Source organism: Neovison vison, chromosome 1 (genome assembly GCF_020171115.1).
Source record: "Neovison vison isolate M4711 chromosome 1, ASM_NN_V1, whole genome shotgun sequence".
Classification (NCBI taxonomy): Eukaryota; Metazoa; Chordata; class Mammalia; order Carnivora; family Mustelidae; genus Neogale; species Neogale vison.
In genome coordinates this window covers 34177714-34190897 of record NC_058091.1, presented here as the reverse complement: position 1 = coordinate 34190897, position 13184 = coordinate 34177714, and the positions used below count along the sequence as shown (strand labels likewise).

At 40.5% G+C, this 13184-nt stretch overlaps 1 protein-coding gene across 1 annotated transcript in view; it reads right to left on the bottom strand.

Annotated features, from left to right (window-relative positions):
• The window catches only part of GPR63 (G protein-coupled receptor 63), a 54194-nt gene extending 42507 nt beyond the window's left edge, over window positions 1–11687 (bottom strand). The window contains exon 1 of the mRNA XM_044245368.1: window positions 11535–11687. The gene's annotated coding sequence lies outside the window, so the exon portion shown is untranslated. The remainder of the gene's footprint in view (window positions 1–11534) is intronic.
• Between the last annotated feature and the right edge of the window lie 1497 nt (window positions 11688–13184).

Genomic DNA, 13184 nt, shown 5'->3' with positions numbered 1-13184 from the left:
ACCCGTCAAGCAGAAATCTGATTTAAAATGTGCCCAGTTACCCACACCCTGTGCCAGTTTACTAGCACCCAAGCTAGTAGCAGAAGCAAAATATATTTCTCCTCTGAAGGAACCCACCTTCAACCCAGGCCTGACCAATTACCACAAACAAAATCCCAAAGGAAATGAGCAGCTCATAGTCAAAAATCACAAAATCTTGGGGCACCTGGGTGGCTCAGTTGGTTAAGTGTCTACCTTGGGCTCAGGTCATGATCTCAGGGTCCTGGGATCAAGCCCCACTTTGGGCTTCCTGCTCAGCAGGGAGTCTGCTTCTTCCTCTCTCTTCACCCCACCCCCTGCTTGTGTTCTCTCTCTCCCAAATAAATAACTAAAATCTAAAAAATCACAAAACCTTAAAATAATAAAAGCAACATAAGTGATTAAGAAGGGGCTCCTGGGTGGCTCAGTTAAGTATCTGCCTTCAGCTCAGGTCATGATCCCAGCATTCTGGGATGGAACTCTGCAGCAGCTCCCTGCTCAGGAGGGAATCTGCTTCTTCCCCTGCCCCCACCCCCCAATCGTGTGTGTGCATGCTTACGCACATGTGGGCTCGTGCGCTCGCTCTCTCTCTCTCTCTCTCTCTCTCATGCTGTCTCTCAAATAAATAAAAAAAATCTTAAAAAATAAAAAAAAAAGCAAGAGGAAAAAAGGAACTGACCCACCAAAAGAGTTTAGTTATAGAAGTTACTAGAATATGAAATAGTTGAAATTATGAGATAAGCAAATGTGAAAAAGAATCAAATAAAGTTCTATAAATTAAAATACAATAACCAATACTAAAAATCAACAAAATGAAACATCAGGCATAGCTAAAGTGAATTAGTAAACTGCAAGTTGAAACATAAATTTTCCCAAATGCAATCAAGAGATTAAAGAGATAAGAGACAAGGAAGATAATATAGAATGTCTAACAAACATGCAATTAGAGTTCCAGAAGGAGATCATTAAATTACTAGAGAGAGGAAATATTCAAGAAATAATAAAGAGAGGTTTTCAGAATTCCTAAAAAGATGCTGGTTCTCAAATGTAGTCTCTCTAATGCCAAGCAGATTTTTAATTCATACCTAGAAATATTAGATTGAATATTCTGGAAAAAGAGAAAGATCAGGAGAGTATCTTTAATAAGGTGGAGAATAACTGAGTATCTTTAAAGGATACTTCTTTTCAGGAAGGAACCAGAGGGGGAAGATGGATTCCCCTACAGAGGCAAAAAAAAAAATCTCTTGACTGTTTAATTCTCAATGGCAACAGTAAAACTGAGAAGACAAAGGAATTATATTTTTTGATGTACACAAAGAAAACTGTCAAAATAGAACTCAATACCGAAGAGTCTCTCTTTCAAGAAACAAGGTGAAATAAAAGGATTATCACACTCAAAAATCTGTCTCTGCCTCTCTCTCTCTCTCTTTCTCTCTCTCTCTCTCTCTCTCTCACACACACACACACACACACATACACACACTCAATAAAGGAATAGAAAAGCATGTATTTGGGGCAGAAAAAAATGATCCCACATAGGAGGTCTGACATCCAAGAAGAAAGGGTAAGAATAGATATTGATAAGTACATGGTTAAACAGAAAGACGCTGTATACAACAATAAAAGTAACATCTGACTTATGAGAGGAAAAAAAAAAAACAGGCTAGAACTAAAATACTCAATTGCAATAACACATAAGCTGGAAGTAGTTATCCTAAGAGTTAAACAATTCTAAGAATTTGCATATTTTTAAAAGGACAGTGTATTAGTTTGCTAGGGCTAACATAAAATACCAAAGACCAGTGGTTTAAACAACAGAAATTTATTTTTTAATAGTTCTAGAGGCTAGAAGTCCAAGACCAAGGTGCTGTCAGGATTGGTTTTTGGTGAGACCTCTCGTCCTGGCTTACAGACAGCCAACTTCTCACTGTGTCATCACATGACCTTTCCACTGTGCATGTGCAAAGGGGGAGAGAGAGCTCTAATGTCTCTTCCTCTTTTTTATATGAACACCAATATTCTTGGATTAGGGCCACACCCTTATGACTTCATTTAACCTTAATTGTCTCCTTACAGGCCCCATCTCCAAATAAAATCACGTTGGAGGTTAGAGCTTCGATATATGAATTCTGGGGAGGCACAATTCAGTCCACATCAGAAGGCAAAGATATTAACTTAGAGAATATTAATATGAGTATGCATAGTAAAATTATCTGGGTACCCACTAAAAAAATAGAACTTAGTGTATAACAATCTCCTAACCGTCAAAATAAAAAGAATACTAAAGGGACGTCTGGGTGGTTCAGTCGGTTAAGCATCTGCCTTCAGCTCAGGTCATGATCTCAGGGTCCTGGGACTGAGCCCCCTCACCTCACCACATAGGGAATCCCAGCTCAGCAAGGAGCCTGCTTCTCCCTTTCTCTCTGTAGCTCCCCCTGCTTGTGTGCTCTCTCTCACTCTCTCTCAAGTAAATAAATAAAATTTTCTAAAAAAAAAAAAAAAAAATTAAAGAAAGTGGAAAATCAATGTATCCAAAAGAAAGCAACAAAAAGAGGAGAAAGACACAGAAAAAGTAGAATAGAAAATGTGTCATAATATAAGAATAAATGAATCCAAATATACCAGTTTTCATTCTAAATATAAAAAGCCTAAACTCTAAAGCAAAGATCCAGCTATATGCTATTTACAAGAGACATATCTAAAAACATTACTATATCAAGTTGATCACAGAGAACCCAACATCATTTTATTAATATCAAAGAAAAAACATTTAAGTCAAACAATGCTATTAGAGCTTTAGAAGGTCATTACATATGACAAAAAGTTTCACTTACTATACTGTATTTAAAAATCTAATCTTAAAAGCACCTAATAACAAACTTCAAAATATGTAAAGCAAAGGTAAATTATCTAGATGAAATCCATTATTATAATTTCTCAGTAGTGAAAGATCAAAACTATTAATAAGGATAAAGAATATTTAAACAACACAGTTAAAACTTTTGTCTTATGGATACACATGGACCTACATGGAACACTGCATCCAGAAACTGGAGAATACATGTTATTTTCAAGTTCCACACTGAGCATTTATTAAAAAGAGAACATTTGCGCTAGCCCATGAAGCTTACATCAAAAAGCATCAAAGACCTGGTATGATAGAGACCATGTGCTCTGATCACATCACAAGTAAGGTTAGAAATCAGCAGCAACAACCAAGTATGTTTAAAAATTAGAAATCGCCTTTCTCAAGAAATCACAGCAAGCAGCATGGTATGATAACAAAAAACCCTATATAAGAATTTCTGAGAAGCAGCTAATATAGTGATTCAAGGGAAATTAATTGTCTTCTAATAAGGCAAGACTCAATGAGCTAAGCACCCAATCTAAGAAATTCGAAAAACAGGAGAATAAACCTACAAACATAGAAGAAAGAAAATAAAAGAACAAGAATCAAAGAGTTGGAAAACAAGCATATAATAGACATGACCGGCAATGCCAAAACCTGGTTCTTTGAACAGATTAAGAGAAATTATATACCTCAGGATTGAAGGAGACAGAGAATTTAGCAAATCAGGAGCTTTAAAAGTGTGGGACATATCACAGTTGCAGCAATGATTAAACAGATAAAAGAATATCATGGAAAATTATATGATAATACTCTATGCTTTTGAAAACTTAGTTATAATGACAAATGTTCCTTGACAGTAGAATGGACTAAAACACAAACAAAAATGAAAACAAATTATGGGTATAACAATAACAAATCTCAAAAACATAACAGTGAACAAATAAGCAAGCATAAAAGTATATGTAGTACACAGTATAATTCCCTTTACTTAAAGTCCAAAATAACCAATTCTAAAGAATATGCTGCTTTGGGGATAAAGCAAGGATTGCTGTTAGGTGGGGAATAAGGAAACAGAGGGAGTCTAGATATATCATACTTTCTAATCTTGATAATAGGTCATGGATATTCAATTTTTTTAACTTACAAATATGTTCTATGCACTTTATACATACAATGTACTTCACAATAAATATTCTTTTAAAAAATTTCATAGTAAAATCAGTCTTATAGCGTTATTCTGAACTTTCCCATATGAACAGTGGCCATTTACATGATCTCCTGAAAAAATTTATGTATTCAATCTTTACATGCCTGTGACTTTTCATGCCAAAATACAAAGACATGTTTCTTGTTCTCTAAGATATTACAAAGGGAAATAATACTCCCCTAAATAAAAAAATTCATACTGAAGTACATATTAAGGAAACGGAGAACCTCAGTCCAACTTGCAGAAATGAGGAAAGCAGACTATTTCACAGTGGAGAAAACAATGTCTGAAAAAAGAATAACTGGCCCGGAAAACATGTTTGATGTATATGTGTTTACTTTCTCTTTCTTTTTACATCTAGGAACAAATTCTAAAAATGAAAAATATGCATAAAAACACAAATGTGACTGCACTCACCGGGGTCATGCTTGAAGGCTAAATATAACTATGGTCAGAAAAATGAAGGGGAGAATTTCTACATTTAACCCTCCGTCCTTAAGTTTCCACACATGACCTTTTCCTGGTTTTTGCCCATTTTTCACCCATTTCTATCTCTAGTTTTGTTCCTAGAAGTGACTATGTTTCTGTGGTAGTGAGAGTGATACTTACCTGGTTTCAAAAGGTAATTTCTGGTTAAGATGAGTTTTTATATTAATGACAGAATGGGAAAAAGATATAGATAAAATATAGATTGCAGAAATAGACCCATTTACTACACAGGACATTAAGATGCCCAGAGTTGGCAGCAAAGGACAGAAAACAGGACATTATTAAACCTTAGAGATGATTACACAGGAGACAGTATCTACTCCTTCTACCACACAGCAATTGTGTATGCATCAGTATATGTGGGCAGCAGGTCAGATGGTAATATAGCAAGAAGACTGAAAATGGAGAACATTCTCAGGGCACATGATAACTGCTGTACTTGTTAAGGAGGAAACAGCATTTACAGCTATGTGCGAGCACTAGTGAATGGGTTGTGTGGAAGCTGGACCTTATAGTTGAGTCCTCAGAAATATCTAGGTTACTTCGTTTGGATAAAGCCCTTGTCAGTCATGTCTGGGTTCAAATCCTATCTGACTTGAGCATTTCTTATTAGACTGACAAAAAAAAAAAAAAAAACTGCAGAAGGTAATGAAGGAAAGTATAACCAAGTCTACAGATTAGATGTTGAGAACAATAAAGTGCCTTAAGGTCAACAAAAAAATATCAACGCCCTTTACCCCTACCAAAAAGTCTACTTCTAGGACTTTACTCAAATGGATAATCATAGATGTGTACAAAAAACTGAGCTTTAAGACATCTATTGCTGTATAGTAGCAAAAAACAAACAAAACAAAACAATCAAACAAAAAAACCTGTCTGATATTATGGCAAATCTCCAATAAATTATGTTAAATTCACAGACTACAATATTATTTAGTATTCAGAGTATGTAATGAAAGATCATTCCATGATATGCAATGTGGCTCATCCTTGTGTGAAAATTAAGAAGAAATATATACTGGGGCATCTGAGTGGCTCAGGTGGTTAAGCCTCCAACTCTTGATTTTGGCTCAGGTCATGATCTCTGGGTCATGAGATCGAGCCCCACTTTGGGCTCTGTGTTGGGTATGGAGCCTGCTTAAGATTCTCTCTCTTGGATGCCTGGGTGGCTCGGTGGGTTAAGCCTCTGCCTTCGGCTCAGGTCATGATCTCAGGGTCCTGGGATCGAGTCCCGCATCTGGCTCTCTGCTCCGCAGGGAGCCTGCTTCCTCTTCTCTCTCTCTCTCTCTCTCTCTGCCTGCCTCTCTGCCTACTTGTGATCTCTGTCTGTCAAATAAATAAATAATATCTTAAAAATAAAAAAAAGATTCTCTCTCTTTCTGGCCCTCTCCACCCAAAAAATAAAATCAAATTAAATCTTAAAAATTAAAATTAAAGAAATACATGGCACAGTATCATTTTTAGAAACCAAAATATTATTTTTCTATATTATACAAAAATATACACCAAAATATTAACAATTGTTATCTGCGGGCATAATTTTCCTTCTTTTCTGGGTTTTTTTGGGAGAGGGGTTAGTTTTTTGCTGGTCTGAATTTTCTAAAATTTTCTATAATGAACATGTGTCACTGCCATCATAAGAAAAAAATATCTAGGGGTGCCTGGGTAGTTCAGATGGTTAAAGCATCTGTCTTCGGTTCAGGTCATGATCCCAGGGTCATGGGATTGAGCCCAGCGTTGGGCTCCCTGCTGGATGGGGAACCTGCTTCTCCCTCTGACTGCTGCTCCCTTGCTTGTGCTCTCTCTCTGGGTCAAATAAATAAATTGAAAATATTTTTTTTAAAAAAGAAATATCTATTACAGAATAAGGATAAAAAAATAAAGATTTGAAACCTTAAAATACCAACTAGTTACAAAATATGGAAACAAAAATGAGAAATTCCCAACATCACTACACCTTCTGTAGGAACAAATTTACCCAAAGCCTATTAGGGACAATGGGGAAGCTTCAAATTCAAAACTCCTTTCATGAAAGAGCTCAGTAATTCAAAAAAAAGGAAAGATTTCTGAAGAAGTACTGAATGGGACCTGGCTGAAAGGATTAAAGAACAGACTTTCTGCTACTGTTGGACAGTGTATAACTTCAGAAGGTACTCCAGTTTGGGCAAACTTAATCAAAATAGAGCAGGAAAATGGCCCACTTCATATCCAGCCTGGAAGTAATGGCAAAAATAAGCTAAAATGATTAAAAGAATGGGTTTTTAGGGGTGCCTGGGTGCCCCAGTGGGTTAAAGTCTCTGCCTTCGGCTCAGGTCATGATCTCAGGATCCTGGGATGGAGCCCCGCATCAGGCTCTCTGCTCCGCAGGGAGCCTGCTTCCTCCCCTCTCTCTCTGCTTGCCTCTCTGCCTACTTGTGATCTCTGCCTGTCAAATAAATAAATAAAATCTTTAAAAAAATGGTTTTTTTATTACAAGTGCATGTTTAGAGTTGTGGGCAAAATGCAACATTTTCCCCTCTGGAAGGTAATGGATGCTACACCAAGAACAGTCCCTTTGCACAACACCTCCCTTTGAATCTGTATCCTCCCAGGACCAACTTAGATCAAAAAACCTGCAGCAGACACCTTCAGCCAGACACTGTACTGAACACCTGATATAAATGTTAACTGATTCTTAGGTAACTTTCAGCTGAAACTCTTATTCTGGTCCAAACTTCAAGCATCTATAAATCCTGCAAATATTCTTTCTCTAAAATGTTTAAAAACAACAACCACCAGAAGAGCCGATAGCATCTCCCTTTGGAAGGTAACAGCTAGAACAAAGACTCATGTCCCTTCTGCACTGCCTTCTCAAGGCAGAACATTAGAGTTTCCACATAAAACATTTTGCCTAAAATATTTTTTAAATGCTTTAGTGATACAGACAGGACTTAGTTAATTGAGAGAAAAGAAGCTAATGAAGCTTTGGTCAAAACCCCCAAATGGTATGTAAAACTTATGGTTAAAAGGACACATAAGGGTTTCAACTGAAAATTACCTAAGACTTGATGAACATATATGCCAGGTGATTGGTTATTTGTACAGTATATGGCTGGGAATGCTTTTCAATCTAAACTGGGCCTAGGAGAATATAGTTTCTTTAGCATTATCCCTCAAAGGAAATGGTGATAATAATAGTGTTACTATTAATTTCAATAGGTGACCCCTAGATTACCCTCCTAACTACAAATAGAACTCTTTTGCCCAAGTTCTGAAAGCTATATTAAAATCCCCAACTCTCCCTTACATTTTTAATAAACATGAATGAGCTTTCCAGTATATTACGCTAGAGTTTCATGCTTGAATTTTCTGAATCTTCTGTCACACAGACAGAAATGAGAAATTACTTTTACCAATCCTGTCCCAATTTGCCAGCACAGAGGCTAAAAGGCACTTTATCCTATGTGTCAAACTCAAAGACCGAAACAGCTCACTGCCAGCTTCAAAAACCATTTTTTACAAGCATGGCACACTGCCTCAAGCCAACCAAACACTAAAGCATGTTGGGCTGCCCAAACTGCAAATTATTTGGAATGTTCTCCATGTTTTGTGGTTACAAAAGTACCTATTTTGTGGACCATCCAGTTAAAATTAGGGCCATATCTGACCTTAAACAAAAAATTCTCAGGAAACTGAAACTATAGTTGACCAATTCCCAAGAGTTCTGAAAAGCAGTGACCTCAGGCTCATAATCAAATATCTCAAATGTTATTTTTTGAAAGCCAAAGAGGCACAACATAAAGTCAGTGAAACACATTACTGTCTGTTTTAAGTAAACACTAAAACTTCACCATAAAATACACCTCATAGTTGCAAAAAAGGAATAAAATTGTCACCTGCAACAAACTAAAGTGTATATGTGGCAAATAAAAATGCATATTTAAAAATAAAGCAAATAAAGCAAAAATCAGTCTAAAAGATTATTGCACTTCATTTCTAATTTTTACACACACATATTAAAAGGTAGCAGTTTCAGCTGTGAAATGTGATGATATACTCCAAAGCTTTGCTTGTAGTGATTAGAGCCCTGTATCATAGCTATTATTTTCCCAAGCATTAATGGATACCTCTTTCAAATCAAATACTTACTTAGGACATCATTCATAAATCTGAATGCCAAAACTTCCCAAGGTTTGCCTCCCATGCCATCAAGATCTACTCTGAGTCTCAGACCTTTGGAGAATGCCCTGAAGATCATTTTTAAAGTGTGAAAAAAGAAAACATCGTATTGACAAGCTAATTTTTTCCTAGGGATTCCTCTGTGGAAGATAAATTACTGAAGCATGAGAAATCCCTGGTTCAATCATCCACTGATGGGATAATTCAGTCCATTTTAATAAACATGTGGTTAAGATCGTTGGCATATGGCCCCCTGGTACAAGCCTTAGGCAAGAAAAAGAACACAGGGGAAAACACAATACTTTTTTAACTTAACTGATACTGATGAAATTGATGAAAATGCTGAAGAGATGACAAGCCATAATGGGAACTATTTTTAGCTTTTGATCTCTTAGACCTGTGTTTCTAGTACATGTATATTATCAAGTCCCTTTATGCTTTTCCCTGTTACAGATTTACAGATCTATAAATATGTAAGTACAGACATAGATAAATATGGATTTTGTAAATATACGTGGGTACGTATGTGTGTGAGAGAGATATATATTTACTTTTTTTTTAATTAAAGTTTTATTTATTTATTTGACAGAGAGAGATCACAGGCAGAGAGGCAGACAGAGATAGAGGAGGAAGCAGGCTCCCTGCTGAGCAGAGAGCCTCCATCCCAGGACCTGGGGATCATGATCTGAGCTGAAGGCAGAGGCTTAACCCACTGAGCCACCCAGGTGCCCCTATATATTTACTTTTAAAAAGAATAATTCAGGGGTGCCTAGCTGACTGAACAGATAGAACATGTAACTCTTGATCTCAAGGTGGTGAGTTCAAGCCCCACATCAGGCGTAGAGTACTTAAAAAAAAAAAAGGCATATTCATAAAACAATCATTTCAAATCAAATAAATCATATACTAAATCTCAAAATTGCTGAATTTCCTAGAAAATTGTGTATTCTAGGAACTAAGTCCCATCCACTTTAGAACCCCAAATTCTCATTGAACGCAGTACTTCCTTGCCTGGACTCCAGCAAACTTAAGGTAAAACAATAACTGCAGTGAAGACTTTAAGTATGTGACTTTTTCTAGGCAAATTTTTTTCCAAGAACGGTCAGTGTGCTGCATATTTTCAGAAAATGCTTGGACAGTGAGTTTTTTGTTTGTTTGTTTGTTTTCAAGTTTCAGTCCTGGTATATTTGACAGCAGAGTGACAAAATTTTGCTCAGAGAGAAAAATCTATATCCCAAACAAAATGTTATAATATTAACGGTTATTCTGGAATGGTTTCCTTTCAAAACTTCCTCACTACAAATGTTTCCTACAATACCCTCCTCTGTTTTGATAGTATTTTTTCACACAGAGATTATACATAATGCATATAACTGAGAATTTAAATACTTAACGATATTCTTTTCTTTAAACAAGCTCCCACATTCTATTTTAATTGTTTAAAATAATCTGGATAATGTAATCAATTATGTCACTAAAACTCTGGCTATGCAACACTTCACAAAGTATAGGAAATTTTCATCAGCACCTTTGATTTGCATCTGACACCAGATGTAGGAAATGCCAGTGGAGAGAACAGAAACAGGATTAGACAGGTGTGGTAGAGACCTGGGGGTGTGAGAAAATGGGCTTCCTTCACCCACAGGACACATAAAAAAAGAAAACTTACCCATTTGTGTAATAAATGTACTCATATAATAGGTTTCATCAAATAATTACATATATTACGTACCTCATCCAAGGGTAAAACTGTCTGAAGTAATGTCGGATTATGCAAGGACCATCAGGGTTTGGTTTGGTTTTGTTTTTGATGATTCTTAGAAATACTACCCTTAAAATTAGTTGGGGCCTTTTAATCTAAGACATAATGAAAACCATATTCACCAAGAAACAAACAAATCAAGAGAAAATTCTATCTTAAAATGGGATAGGTTAAAAAAAAACCTTACCTTGCCTCACCGAAAAAAAAAACAAAAAACTGCATACCTACTACGGGGGATACCTGGATTTCCTAAGTGTCCAGATCAAGTCTAAATATCTAATCAGAGACTATAGGATCACTTTGAAATTTTGGGTCAGTCTTAGGGGACATATCATAAACATATATGGGGGGGTTGTGTGTGTGTGTGTGTGTGTGTGTGTGTTTAGTACCCTGAACCTCAAGGATATGGGGGGGGGGGGGCAGAATGTTTCCCAAAAGGGGCGGGGAAGAGAGGACTTAAAATCAGGGCGACGCTGAAACCCGACCAGGGCTGAAAGGCAGACACAGGGCGCCGCAAGCTCACCCACATGTAAGAGGCGAGCTCTCAAACTGTTGGAGCTCGCAGGGAGCCTCCCGACTTGGGCAAACGAGGTGAATTTCACCCTTAAAGAGGGACGAGAGCACAGTGTAAAAGTTCAAGAGGATTCCATCCCCTTCCTCTCACTCCCGGCACTTAGCTTCTGAGGAGAAAGCCCGGCTGAGAAAAAGCCGGCGCTGGGTGCCAACCTGCAGCCGCCCAGTTTCCTAGAAGGCCTAACTGCTCCAGCGGGCAGGGGATGGCGACAGGGGGCGTCGGGAAGCGAGGCGGGCGGCTCCCGGGGAAACCGAGTCCCGGCCGGACCCCCGCCGTACGGCGCGGGCTGCCGAAATCACTCAAGTCCAGCCGCAAAACCTTCCCGAAACCCCGGGCTTCTCCTGCACAACTTCGGTCTAACCGGCTCCTTCTCCGTCACACACTCTGCCCAACAGCACAGCCTCCCCAGCGCGGCGGGTGGAAGCGCTCCCCGCGGGCGGCTACCTGTCCGGGGGCCGAGGACCCCCAGTCTCACCTCATACAAAGGGCTGCGCGCGGGCGCCTGCCGATGAACCCAGGGAGCATGGCCCCATCCAGTCCCTCCCGGAACTTTCCTGACATAGCACTTCTCTCTGCTGCAGAAAACAACGCTTCCAGGCAGAGGAGGAAGAGGAGGAGGCGGCGGTGGCGATCCAGGCGGCGGCGGCGGCGGCGGCAGGAGCTGGAGCAGAAAGTGAGGAGCATCGCGGGCGAGCGCCGCCGCCTCCCAATCTGCCGAGGGGTTCCCGCCCCCAGGGTAACCAAAGCTCCCTCTTAAAGGCGCCCGCCGCGTTTTAGGACCGGAGGTAAGGGGAGGAGGGGAGAGGGGGCGGAGGCAAATGAAGAGGGAGAGGGCCCGCTGAGACGGAGCGATTTCGGAGGCCGCCGTCCAGGCTGCCGCGCCTCCCGGCTGCCGCGCTCGCCAGTTTCTCGCCGCTCCCCACCCCCCCCCCCCACTCTCCGCGGGGTCTGGTTACCCCTCCGCCTGGGCAAAGGTGGGACAAGTGCTGGGACCCGGCACCGGGGCGCCGCTCCCGCCTTTGGCTTGCGCCAGGATTGCCCCTGGAACTTCGCCCAGCCTCCTCACCGCCCCCATCCTTTAGGGTCCTGTCTTCCTGCCCCCACCGCAGCGCCGCTGTCGCCCTCGCCCCCAAAGCCCTTGCGCGCCGCTGGCGACTGCCCAGTGGAATTGCGTTTCCTCACGTGGGTTCCACATATTCCTCCTCTATCTCCCACGCAGTGATGAGGGTCTCCCCGGGAGCGCCCGAGACTGAACTAAGTAAAGGCCAGTGGGGACCCCTAGACGGATTCCTGAAAGTGTCACTTGTGTAGGGCATGGGAGATGTGCCAAGTGTCCTGCTTTACCCTGTGCTCGCTTCTCCGATGGCCAATTGCCAGACGGCCTCCAACTGGATTTCTTGAACTGTTGACTTTCATCAACACAGATAGGCGGTAAAGATCCCCAAAATGGACTCAGGAGGACGCTCCAGAAGAGTTACAGTCTTAAGATCTAAATGATGCAGGGAAATGCTGCGTTCAAGTAACACGTAATACTGTTTCGCCAGCTCTCATCAACACTTGTGATCGCTGCTGAGACCACGGCGAGGTGTGAGCAGTGTGGAGATGCCGCAGAGACACACTGCACCAGCGGCCATCACACGTTAGGAACAGTGGGTGTGGGCAGCAGAGGCCTTGTTCTTCGACCTCATGGCTCCAATTCTTACTTCATTGGACTGTGGGTCTTCGAGATAGGCTGTCCTTTGGTCCCTGCACAGTGTCCTTTGGCTGAGGAAGAAATGGGCCCACAATTCAGGGTTAAGATACAGCCTGGGCTACCAGGAGCTGCCTCCCTAGGGGCAGTAGGCTCAGAAGGAGTGGCAGATTCTAATTCACACAAAAGTACTGGTGTGGTAGCCTGAGATTGGACCTCAGTCCTGCCATCGGTGTAACAGGGCAACTGTATAGCAAGCACATGCTGATTTGTGGAGGAAAAGGCCAGGGAGACAATGTATAAAAGGTTGGAGCAATTTCTCTTAAAATGTGGAGAAGAAATAAGCCTTGGGGTCTATAAGAGCAGGAGATGTGGTCCTTCCTGGAGCAAACATGAAGTTGAGAGAGGAGGTTGGCAGTGAATTAGGAGGGAAGA